Here is a 13,190-nt window from a genome sequence, read left to right as displayed (position 1 = left end):
TTAATAAAGTATTTTAAATAAAATTTTAGGTTGATTTGTATCTCCAAATAAAATGAACAGATTTTTTTGTTTCTTTCTTTGTTTTGTTTTTGTTTTTTAGTTTGCATTAAGTATCTCAATATTTTTCCTAGCATGTTAAGAAATGATATTGCATCTGGTCTGGTCTGACATTCTGGTCAGAAACTTAATTTTTGAGGATATGAAATCTTTGCATAAAGAAATAATTTACAATAATGCATTCAAGTCTCAAAGTAGACATGAGACTCTACTGAAGAATGGCTAAGAACATTTATATAATGCTTTTCTCAGAACTGTCCCTAGTTAGGGGGTGTTTTTTGTTGTTTTTTATCTTATGAATAGAAGACTTAAAACCTGCCATCCTTCTCCCTCTCCATCACTTTATTTTAGATGAAATGAATGGAAGTGATTGATTATGCATTGTTTAACTTACATTTTCTATCTATAAAAGCAATAATAGAGATCTAAATGTGAATCTGTTTTTGTATCTTCTGGCATATTATTTGTTTAAAATTCTCCATAGATAATTTTTTGTGTGTGATACTGGGGGTGAAGCCCAGGGGCTTTTCTACTTCTGGGCTATACTCCCAGACCTATTTTATACTTTATTTGGAAACAGGGTCTCACTAAGTTGCTGAGACCCTCATTAAGTACCTGAGGCTGGCTTTGAACCTGTGTGATCCTCCTGTCTCAGCCTCCCCAAGCCAACCATCACGCCCAGCACCCATAGGTAATTTTTTTTTTTTTTTGGTGGTACTGGGGTTCCTGGAAACCCTTCTACCTCTGGGCTACACTCCCATACCTATTTTTATACTTTTTTATTTGGAAACAGGGTCTCTTAAGCCAGCACGTCTGGCTTCAAACCTGCGCGATCCTCTTGTCTTCGCTCCCAAGAGCAGGATTACAAGTGTGCACCACCACACCCGGCAATAGGTAATTTTTTAAATAAATGGAAGCTCCTAGTGTAATTACAGACTGATTTTTTAAAAAACATATAGCTGAATAAATGTTATTCTTCAAGAAAGTTACCTTATATAATAGCAACATTATGGAAATAACTACCTTTAGCCTACAGTAACAATGAAAGGCATATATGAATTTAAAACCTAGATTTACCTCTTAAAATAGCATGATCTGATGAACGTTATTTAAGTATTCTCTGTCTCAGTTTTGGTATCTGTGTGTTACAAGATGGTTTTGGGGAAATGTTCTTGTGTAGTCTCCTCCTTGCTGAAATTGGACTGGCTTTATGAGTTGCTTCGACCAGCAGAATGTAATGGATATGCCTTTATGTATAAGTTCTGGATCCAGGCATTACAGGAGTTTTGCAGCTTGTTTACCCTGTTCACATCAGACCACTGTATTATGAAGACATCCATCCATTCTATTGGAGGCTGAGAGGCCACATGGAGAAAACACTTGGTATCAACTGGCAGTCAATAAGCAGACACGTTGGACTCTGCAGCCTCCATTGAACGCAAGTGACATTACCACGTGAACAATTCCAGCTGACACCTACAGAAACACCCCAGACTGCCCACTCCTCCAGTCCTTAGTGATAGTGAAGTTTTTCTTAAGCGATTACATTTTGGGGTGGTTTATTAAAGAGCCAAAGTTAACTGAAGTACCATATGATTGGGTAATAATAATACTTATCCAACATGGTTTTTTTGAAGGTTAAATAAAAATGCACATGTGCATATATACTTAGAACACTTTCTAGACCAGTAGATGTTAATAATTATCATCACAAGATAACTAATTAGAAGAGGAAACTGCTAATAAACATATGTGAATTTTGGAACTTTTATTTAAAATCTGCACATTTCTTTAGAATATAAGAGAGAGGCAATAAACAAGACAAAAATTCCAGTGATTTAAAACCTTATCTTTAAAAAAGCTTATTGAGCCAGGCATGGTAGTACATACTTGTAACCTCAGCAGTTGGGAGACTAAAACAGGAAGACCACAAGTTCTTTTCTTTTTGGTGGGGTGGGGGGGTACTGGGGATGGAAGCCTTCTACCTCCGGGCTACACTACCAGACCTATTTTATATTTTATTTGGAAACAGGGTCTCTTAGGCCAGAGAGGCTGGCTTCAAACCTGCGTGATCCTCCTGTCTCCGCCTCCCAAGCATGGGGATTACAAGCATGCACCGCCATTTCCAGCGGGATTACAAGTACTTGACCAGCCTCAACAACTTGGTAAGGCTGTTTCAAAATAAAAAATAAGATAGGGTTGGGGGTGTACCTCAGAGGTAGAATGTCCCTAGGTTTTATCCCCAGTGCCACACACACAAAAAATAACTTATTGAAAAAATAATATATATATTTTTAACATTTTTCCTCCCCCCTCCCACCAATGGTTGTCCAGGGTAACTATGCCATATTCATAATTTTACACATATTCGGATGTAGACCCTCATTAATCCAGTTCAGCCTTCCTCCTCTCCTATCTTTCCATTCAAACTTTGCTGATATCTCCCCTCCATTATCTGGAGTCCCACTGGTATCCTCTGTGTTCCCTAGTTTGGGCATATTAGAGGAAACATATGTACCTTCTCCTTCTGTGCTTGGCTAATCTCACCTAAAATAATGTTCTCCAGGACTTTCCATCTTCTTGCAAATGATATAATTTTGTTCTTCTTTATGGCTGAATAGAATTCCATTGTGTGTATTTCCCAAAGGTTTGCTATCCATTCATCTGTTGATGGAGATCTGGGTTGGTTCCATATTTTGGCTATTACAAATTGTGCTGCTATGAACATAGGTATGCATATGTTGCTGTATTTCTCTGAATTCAACCCCTTTGGAAAGATACCCAGGAGTGGTATAGCTGGATCATATGATGGATCTATTCCCACCTTTCTTAGGTTGCACTCCCACCAACAGTTTAAAAGAGTTCCTCTTTTCCCACATCCTCGCCAGCATTTGTTGTTATTTGATTTCTTTATGTTTGCCACTCTGACTGGGGTTAGATGGAATCTCCATGTAGTTTTGATTTACATCTCCCTTACGGCCAGTGATGTAGAAAATCTTTTTGTGTATCTGTTGGCCCTTTGTATTACTTCTTTTGTAAACTCTCTATCAGTTCATTTGCCTGTTTCTTGATTGGGTTGTTTGTTTTACTAGTGAAGAGTATTTTGAGCTCTTTGTATATTCTGGATATTATCCCCTATCAGAGTGGTGGCTGGTAAAGATCTCTTCCCATTCTGTAGGCTTCCTCTTTAGGTTATTGATGGTTTTCATTGATGAGAAGATACTTTAGTTTGATGCTATCTCACTTGTTAATTCTTGCTTTAATTTCCTGAGCTTTGGAGGTTTTGTTGAGAAAGTTACTGCCTGTGCCAATATGTTGTAGTGTTGAGCCTATGCTCTCCTCTAATAACTTCACAGTCTCAGGTCTAATTTCTAAGTCTTTGATCCATCTCGAGTTGATTCCTGTGCTTGGTGAGATATAGGAGTTTAGTTCCATCTTTCTACAAATGGATAGCCAGTTCTCCCAGCACCATTTGTTGAAAAGGGTGTCTTTTCTCCAGCATATGAGTTTGGCCCATTTGTCAAAGATTAATTGACTAAAGATGTATGGATTTGTTTCTGTATCTTCTATTCTAATCCACTGGTCAGTATATCTGTTATTGTGCCAGTACCATGCTGTTTTTACTACTATTGCTCTATGGTATAATTTGAAGTCTGGGATTGTGATGCCTCCTGCATGTTTCTTATTACTGAGAATTGCTTTGGGTATTCTGGGTCTTTTCTTTCTCCATATAAAGTTAATGATTGCTTTTTCTAGGTCTGTGAAGAATGTAGTTGGTATTTTAATGGGAATTGCATTGAATCTATAGATCATTTTTGGCAGAATGGCCATTTTGATGATATTATTCTGCCTATCCATGAGCACAGGAGGTCTTTCCATCTTCCAAGGTCTTCTTCAATTTCTTTCTTTAATGTTTTATAGTTTTTGTTGTAGAGGTCTTTTACATCTTTGATTAGATTTATTCCTAGGTATTTTATTGGTTTTGAGGTTATAGTGAATGGAATTGTTGTTTTTGTTTCTTTCATTGTGGATTCATTGTTGGCATAAAGAAAAACCACTGAAAAGGAATAAATTTCTGAAGTCTTTAAAACTGTGTGCAAATAAGTCTTTCTTCCTCTAAGTTATGTGGCTAGGTGTTTTGGATCATAGCAGTGAAAATTCTGACTAAAACAATAATATGCCAGGCATGATGGCTCATGCTTGTAATCCCAGCATTTGGGAGGCTGAGGCAGGAGGATCATGGTTCTGGATAGCCTCAACTAGTACTAAGTGAGGCCCTTTGCAATGCACTGAGAACCTATTTCAAAGTAAAAAATAAATAATTGGTTTGGGGGTGTAGCTTGAAGATTGAATGCCCCTGGATTCTATCCCCAGTACCAAGAAAATAATATATTCATATATGTACATATTCTTTGTATATTTCCTTTCATTTTTCACCCCCCACGTACCTCCTCCATCCCCATACATTCTAGTGAGACTACTAGTGATACTTTCATATATAGACATATTATTTCAACTGTCCCCTTCAACAACCTTTCTTTGATCCTTCCCCACTTTCCTCTCTCAAGCCACTTTCACTATTCTATTGTTCTCTCACCTCATTTATCTGAAATCCTTTTGGTTCTCTATTTCCTTTCTATCTTCCAAATATAAGAGAAAACATGGGACCATTGACTTTCTGAAACTGGATGATCTCACTTAACATAATACGTTCTAGTTTCATCCATTTTTCTACAAATGGCATTGTTCTTTTTTTGTAGCTGAGTAAAACTCCATTATGTGTATATGCCACATTTTTTAAACTTATTCATATGTTGACAGACATCTAGCTTGGTTCAATAATTTGGTTATTGCCAACTGTGATACTATAAATGTGTATATACATTAATTACTTTAATATTCTAGTTAAAATTCTTTTGAAAAGATAATAAGGAATGGTATAGCTGAGTTGTTAAGTGGTTTTAATCCTGCTCTTTTGAGAAGCCCCCAGACTGACTTAGACATAGATTATACTAATTTATTATCCCACTAACAATGTAGAAGAGTTCCTATTTCTCTACACTCTCAATAGTATTTGTTATTATTTTGTTCTTGATGATTGCCATTCTAACTAGAGTTTGATGGAATTTCAGAGTAGTTTTGATTTGTTTTCTGATTGTTTATGATGTTGAATATATTTTATATATTTGTTTTCTATTTCTAGTCTTTTGAGAAATGTCTATTCATTTTAATTGCCCATTTAAAATATTTTCCTGTTTTTCAAATTTTTATATAGTCTAGATATTAGTTTTAAATTCTTTTCTGTACTTGGGATTGAAACCACTATCCCATTTATGCTAGGAAAGTGCTCTATTACTAAACTAGAAACTTGTTAATTTGATGCCTATTTGTTGAGTTTTGGTTTTATTTTCTGTGCATTGGGAGTCTTATTGAAGAAGTGTTTATAAGTGCCTATATGTTGGAGACTTGGTCCTATGTTTTCTCATAACTGCAGAGTCTATGGTCTAATTTCAGTATGTAAATGTTCCTGTTCTCTTACATCTTTACCAGCATTAATTAAATAATTACTGTTTGTATTCTTTGATGATTATCATTCTAACTGTAATTATGTGGAATATCAGTGTAGTTTCTGGGTGTGTGTGTGTGTGTGTGTGTGTGTGTGTTATTGGGGATTAAATCCAGGGGCTCTCTCTCTCTGGGAAATATTCACAGAGCTATTTTTTATATTTTAATAAAAAACAGGGTCTCACTAAGTTGTTAAGAACCTCACTAAGTAGCTGAGGCTGGCTTCGAACCTGCATGATCCTCCTTTCTCTGCCTTACAAGTACTGAGATTACAAGTGTGTGCCACCATGCCCATCCAGCAGTATAGTTTTGATTTGAATTTCTATAATTGCTAAAAATAGTGATCACTTTCCCACATAAATATTGGTCATTTTATTTTCTTCTTCTTTTAAGAAGTGTCTATTCAATTCTATTTCTCATTTTTGATTGGTTTATTTGGTACTGAGAACACACAATCTTGGGTCATCCTGAAAGGCAGAGGCAAACATCCAGCCAAAGCTGCAGCAGAGTGATCCTCAGAGGCACCTGGATGATCCCACAAGCCATCCAGGCTTTGAGAAAAGGAAATGGAGGATTGGCAGGAGACACTCTCAGCCTGTCCTCTCTCAGACTTGGTTGTGTTGAACATTATGACTTAGCCCAAATCAATCCAGGGGAAAAGCAGAAAGAGAAGGACAGAAATAGGAGCTGCAAAATTCTGAGCCTACCAGGCTGCAGGAGAAGAGCAGTGTAGGAGTCAAATGGATTAGTCTTAGGCTCAGGGCATGCCTCCATAATGTGTGCCAAATTTCCCCTTTAATTTTGGTGAGGCCATCACGCTGTGGGGATACAAGAGATTGATAGTTGGCTATATGTTTATAATTACTAAATCTAGAGTAAGGACACATGGGTCATTTATACCACTTTCTAAATACATATGCAAGCATGAGCAATTTCAGAATATTTTTAGTTCTAACCTACTTTTAGATATAAAAATTACATTATTTGTATCCCATGAAAATATTCTACATTTTTTCTACATTTCTCATTTTCTCTATTATTTGTGTGTTCTTGTTACACTATCTGAATCATCTTGACACTTCTTATATTTTTTTCTGTGTCTTTCTTTCCTTCTTTTGAAAATTCCCTTACAATAGGCCATTTTACCTCTTGGCATATTAAAACTTATTTTGTTGTATACAGGTAATTGTATGTAAATGAACAATAGATTCTCCAGGAATATTCACAGCAATTTTTCTTATACTATTAGAAGAACATTCTGAGGAAGTGATTAATAAGTCATTCATAAATTGAGTTGGGTCTGGGGTATGTGAATTTGTAGTAAATCTCGGTCAAATTCTCTTTTACTTATATTTCTCTGGCTTGGTGTCCTGTAAGGCTGAAACAAAACATAATAAATATTGAGTTCATTTAAAATTTCTAAAATAAATTTAGAGATATTCACCCTTAAATACAAGACTCACCATGTTCAGAATATAAAGTATAATAAAAACCAAATATATATTATAGATATAGTATATATAAACAGAGTTAAAAATCTACAATATATACCAATTGTCAAAAAAAAGGCCTATGTAGTAGACATAACAAAGTGCCAGTAGCTGATAAAAAGAAACAAAGATAAATTGTTGCAAGGTGTGCAATTAAAGGCAAACTTTTAAAGAAAATTTTATATACTTAAAAAACAAAGCCAAAAAAATTTAGAAGTTTTTCAGAAGAAAAATGGGAAGATATTAAGGTATGAAAAAATCCATCAAGGACTCTGGAGATGAAAAGTTAGGAAAATAAAATAGGGGACTTCTGGGAAGATGGCGATGGAGAAAAGCGGGGCTCAACCAATCTCTAGTACCACAAAATCAGCACCTTTCTTAGCCAGAAAACACCATCAGCAGAGAAACAAAAAATGTAAATACAAAGGACAGAGAAAAGGAGGGCTGGAAAAACAAGACACCAGAAATAAAACAGACTGCAATGCTGAGGCCGGAGCCGCGGTGCGGGCACCATCTTCCCTTGCAGCACCAGGCCCCAGAGAGGAGGGGAACTCAGAACAGAACTCAGAGCCAGAGAGGAGATACACTGGCCTCACAGTCAAGAATACAGCATCAGCACCATACTGCCTACAGCAGCAGCAAGCTCACCAGAAGGCACCAGACCAAGCACTCAACAGCCAACCAGGCTCCAGAGAGGAGCGGCGGACAGCGAGCCGAGGTCTGGGGATGGAACCCAGGGGCATTCAACCTCCAAGCTACACCCCTGCCATATTTTTTGTTCTTTATTTTGAAACTGGGTCTCACTCCGTTGCAAAGGGCCTCACTAGGTAGCTGAGGCTGTCCGCAAACTGCGATCCTCCAGCCTCCCAAATGCTGGGATTGTAAGCATGAGCCACCATGCCCGGCACAACAAATTCTAATAATATTCAACTACAAATACAAAATTCAAAATAGTTTAGCAATTATAACTTCAGGGATCTGTTTCTTTTATTTTTGTTTTATGGTACTGGGCATTGAACCCGGGGGCATTTTCTTCTGAGCTACACCCCCAACCCTACTTTGGTTTTTATTTTGAGACAGGGCCTCACTGAGTTGTGGAGGCCCTTACTAAAGTTTCTGGGGTTGGCTGGGAATCTGAGATCTTCCTATCTCAGCCTCCTAGGTACTGGGATTACAAGTATGGCTCAACACACCTAGTTAAATTCAGGGATTTGAACATAACTGAAATCCTACCCTTGTTTTCTGTGTATTTGCAATGCTGGGATGTAATGCAAAGCTTTAAACACACCAGGAAACTCTACCTTTGAGCTACATCCACCAGCTCTGACATACTTGGTCCTATAGAAAGAATCCTGCAAACCAGACAGGTGGTGGACACTTGTGGTCCCAGTATTTGGGAGGTTGAGACGGGAGGATCACAGGTTCATGGTCATTCTCAAGCGCTTAGGGAGGTCTTGCGCAACTTAGTGAGACCCTGTTTCAAGATGAGGAGTGAAAAATATGGCAGGGGGTGTAACTCAGGGATAGAATGCCCCTGAGTTAAATCTCTGAGTCAAATATATGGCTCAGCCTCCTCATCAACTCAAAGAAATCTTACCAAAAACTCAGGTTCAATTGGACAATGCTTTTCTATCACTACCAGAAACTACTGGACTCCTACTATACTCCATCTAAACCGTCTCCCTACTAGAATGTAAGCACCTAGAGATTGAGCACCGTGCCTTATTCATCTTCTCCAGCACTTTACAGTTGCTAACAAGTAGCAGCAAGAGTCTTGTTCAAGTGAACAACTGCAAAGAAGCATGCATCATTTAATGAGAAAAAAACATGATCACCCATGCCTAGAATGAGAGGCCTTGAATTCAATCCTGAGCACCAAAGAAAATAAGTATTAGCAAACCCCAAATACAGGGTAATGGTCACCTCTGGGAAAGGAATGCCCTGGCATATGGGATACACAGTACACCTCTAAGTAGCAGTAATGTTCTAGTTCTTAGTTGTTCATTTTATTCCTGCCTTTTGAAACTCTACATGTTTTTTACACCTTAATAAAATCCCTCTATTAAGAAAAAGAAAAGTTAGATTAAAAAAAAAACCTTCAAAGAACAACCAGTGGGCTTCAATAACAAAATTGATAAAGCAGAAGAAATAGTAAGTGAGCCCTAAAAAGACCACTGCAAACTATTATCTGATGGGTTAAAAAAATACAGGAAAACAAAGAGAGGAGCCTCAAAGCATCCAAAGAGAAAATAATTTTCCACCTACTCCTCCAATAGAGGACTAATGTCTAGAATATACAGAGAACTCAAGAAACTCAGCACTAAGAAAACAAATAACCCAATCAAAAACTGAGCAAGTGAATTAAACAGACACTTCACAAAAGAAGAAATTCAAATGGCCAATAAATGCATGAAAAAAATGCCCCAAATCATTGGCAATCAGAGAGATGTAAATCAAAACCACCCTGTGATTTCACCTAACTCCAACTAGAATGGCATTTATTCAAAACACAAACAACAAATGCTGGTGAGGATGTGGAGAACAGGAAACTCTAAAACATTGTTGATGGAATTGCAAATTAGTATAACCACTTTGGAAAACAGTATGCAGTATCCTCAGAAGAATGGGAACAAATTTACCATTTGATCTGGCAATACCACTTCTGGGTATCTACTCAAAAAAAAGGAAATTAGCCGGGCGTGTTGGTACACACTTGTAATCCTCGCGCTTGGGAGGCGGAGACAGGAGAATCGCGCAGGTTCAAAGCCAGCTGCGCTGGCTTAAGAGACCCTGTTTCAAAAATATAAAATAGGTCTGGGAGTGTAGCCCGGAGGTAGAAGGGCTTCCAGGAACCCCAGTACCACTAAAATGAAAAAAAAAAAGAAAGAAAATTAACCACCAAACTAATTCATGTGTATTTATGTTCATAGCTGCACAATTCACCATTGCCAAACTATGGAACCAGCCAAAATGTCCATCAACAGATGAATGGATTACAAAACTGTGGGATATGTACACAATGGAATTTTACTCAGCCATACAGAAAAACACAATTGCATAATTTACAGGGCAATGGATGGAACTGGAGGACATTATGCTAAGTGAGTAGTCAGTCACAAAAATAAGAAATCAGATGCTTTCCCTAGTATGCGAAAACTAGTGAGAAATGGGTAACAGGAGGAATTCTAGATGAAGAAAGAGATCCTATAGAAGAGCAAATACGGTGACCTAATTGAGGAGATGAGAGGGGAGAAAAAAGGAAACTCTAAAGTATATCATGTGCTTAAACAAACATACCAAAGTCAATCACTAAGCCAAACATGGGAAGGAGGGGTGGGGAAGGAAGGGGTGGGGATTGGGTTAGGGCTAATTGGGTGATGTGTGCATGTATGTCTGCACAAGTCTTTTATCCCATTAAGATATATGATTACAATGCACCAATTAAAAAAAAAAAGAGCTCATCTATGATTCATTTGTGTCCAAGCAGGATTGGACAACTAAAAATGTCTAGAATGTTTCTTCAAGGAAAGAAAACAGAAAACTTTCAAAGTCAGAGAACATTCAAATACCAGGTAGAAGAAGGTTAAAGTAACCAAAGTCCGTTTATAGAAGTCCATCCCATGACATATTACAATCAATGTCTCAATAAAAAAAATTCTAGAAGAAGGAAAAGAAGAGAAATAAGTATCAGAAGTGTGTTCCATCATGCCTGGAAACTGACTTTGTAGTAGATATCTTACAGCCAAAGTGGAGTGAAATGATATATTCATTGTGCTATAGGAAGAATTGCCATTGAAAACCACAGTACTCAGCATGGCTATCTTGGAAAAATAAAGAGCAGATAAAAGCATTTTTAGGCAATCAAACACTGAGGAAAATTATTGAAATCAAATCTATAAGAAATGATGAAAAGAATTATTTATACTGAAAGAAAAGGATACCAACATGCAAGTGGAACCACCTGAAAGTAAAAAAACAATATGATGAAGGAGGAATTATCCTAATAATTTAGCAAACATCAACTTATAGTTATGGTGTGAAAACTACATATACTTTTAGTAGAAATATTTAAAGACAACACAGATATAACACTAACTCCAATAATGTATTAAGAGATAAGCATTAAAAAAAAAAAGAAATTATGAACTGAGCATGGTGGCGCATGATTGTAATCCCGCAATTGGGAAGCAGAGACAGGAGGATTGTGTAGGTTCAAAGCCAGCCTCGCTGGCTTAAGAGACTCTGTTTGTAAATAGGGTCTCTAGTTAGAAATAAATATATTTCTAAATATATATTTTATTTATTTACTTATCTAAATAAATAAAATATAAAATACATCTGGGAGTATAGCCTGGAGGTAGAAAGCCTCTGGGTTCCACTCCCAGTACCACATAAAAAAAAGAAAAAGAGAGAGACTCCCGACCCCTGACTGATACCACCGTGGGCAAGATAATCCGAGACTGAAAACAGTCATAGAGTCTCATATTAAGCAGCGAACAGCACCCACGTCAGAACCCTGTGTGCGCAACAGAGACAGGATCACAGCAGCACAGGAACTCCCACGGATGCCTGAACCAAGGAAGCCAGGTACCTGAGTGTGTCCAGGGAAAGTGCGGGTCCTAGCATGCGTCCCATGCCCAGCACTGGCCCAGGGCGTCTGTCCCATGCCTCAGAACTTAGTACTGTCCTCGTGCTCCTTGTCTGCGCCCCAGACCCCCGCTAGTAGCCAGTGCCTGAGCCATCCCCACCCCTAAACTTGGAGCTTACCTTGTGCGCCTATTTCCCACTCCCTACTGGAGCCCAGGCACCTACCTTGCCAGCGGCCTGCTTTCCAGGCAGTGAAAGCTCTGTGTGCCCGTGAGATCTCCTTGTGCCCCCAGATTCTACACCTCGTGGGAGGCAGAAATCATTGCTGGACACCATGCAGTGCCTGTGTCCCCAGACCCATGTGCACCTGCCCCACACCCCTGGCCCACCTCTGGGAGTTTCCGCCCATCCAGCAGCCTGAGACTCAGTCTCTAGAACACAGCCCAGTGCACCTTGGAGGAGCATAGCAGCAGGCACTAGGCATCTGCACCCACTCACCCCTGGGTCCAGTAATAGCAGTGCACCCAGCCTGTACTCTCGGAACTGGCAGAGCTCTGGAAGTAAGTGTGTGTGTCCAGGAACCAGCAACCCTTTGCCCAGGGTACATATTGGGACCACACCTGCTAGCACAGTTAGAATTTGCAGAGAAACAGGAAAATCCATTGAGACACAATATCTGCACAGGACCTCATGGGGAGGTTCCAAGTCTACTTTGGATATCCTCCACTCCTGCTTTAGGGAAGCACAGGCCAGAGTCTAGGGTGGTGAGTGCAGAGGTGCTAACTACAGGTTGGAATTATGCAGAACCTGGGAATTGTACAGAATCTAATAACAGTGACACCAGACATCCTGACACATAAACTCAAAGCAGTTAAAGGAAAGGTGTCCAAACACCCAGAGTGACTTAAGAAGATAAAAATAGAGTACAAAGAAAAGTAAGAGACATTGGATTATATTCTGAAAGCTACCAAAGCAATCAGATATTCAAATATTCTATGGCCCTGACCCCATATTCGTAAATAAGTAGAACTGATTTTTACTTTTACTGTTGATATTTTGTTTTGTTTTGCTTTTATAGTGCTTTGGTTTTGTTATGGTTATTGCTCTTTTATTTTTTCCCCATCCTTCTTTTACTTTAACTTGTTTTTTTTAAATATATATTTATAGTTTGCCTTGTTTTCTGGTTTCACACAGCTGCTAGTTCCATTTATTTTATTCTTGTCCTTTTTTCCTCTTCCTCTTTCCTCCCTTTTTTCATTTTCCTTTTTTGGTTCTTTGAAAAGATTAATAGAATTGATAAATCCCTGGCCAACCTAACCAAAAGAAAAAGAGAATCAACTCAAATTATCAAAACTAGAAATGAAAAAGGAGATATCACCACAGATAGTGAAGAAATTCAAAAGATTATCAGAAACTACTTTAAAAATTTATACTCCAATAAACTAGAAAACATGGAAGAAACTGATAGATTTCTAAGCACAGTTAACCTTC

The sequence above is a fragment of the Muscardinus avellanarius genome (genome assembly GCF_963383645.1).
Source record: "Muscardinus avellanarius genome assembly, chromosome: 14".
NCBI classification, from domain to species: Eukaryota; Metazoa; Chordata; class Mammalia; order Rodentia; family Gliridae; genus Muscardinus; species Muscardinus avellanarius.
This window is presented reverse-complemented; position numbering follows the sequence as displayed.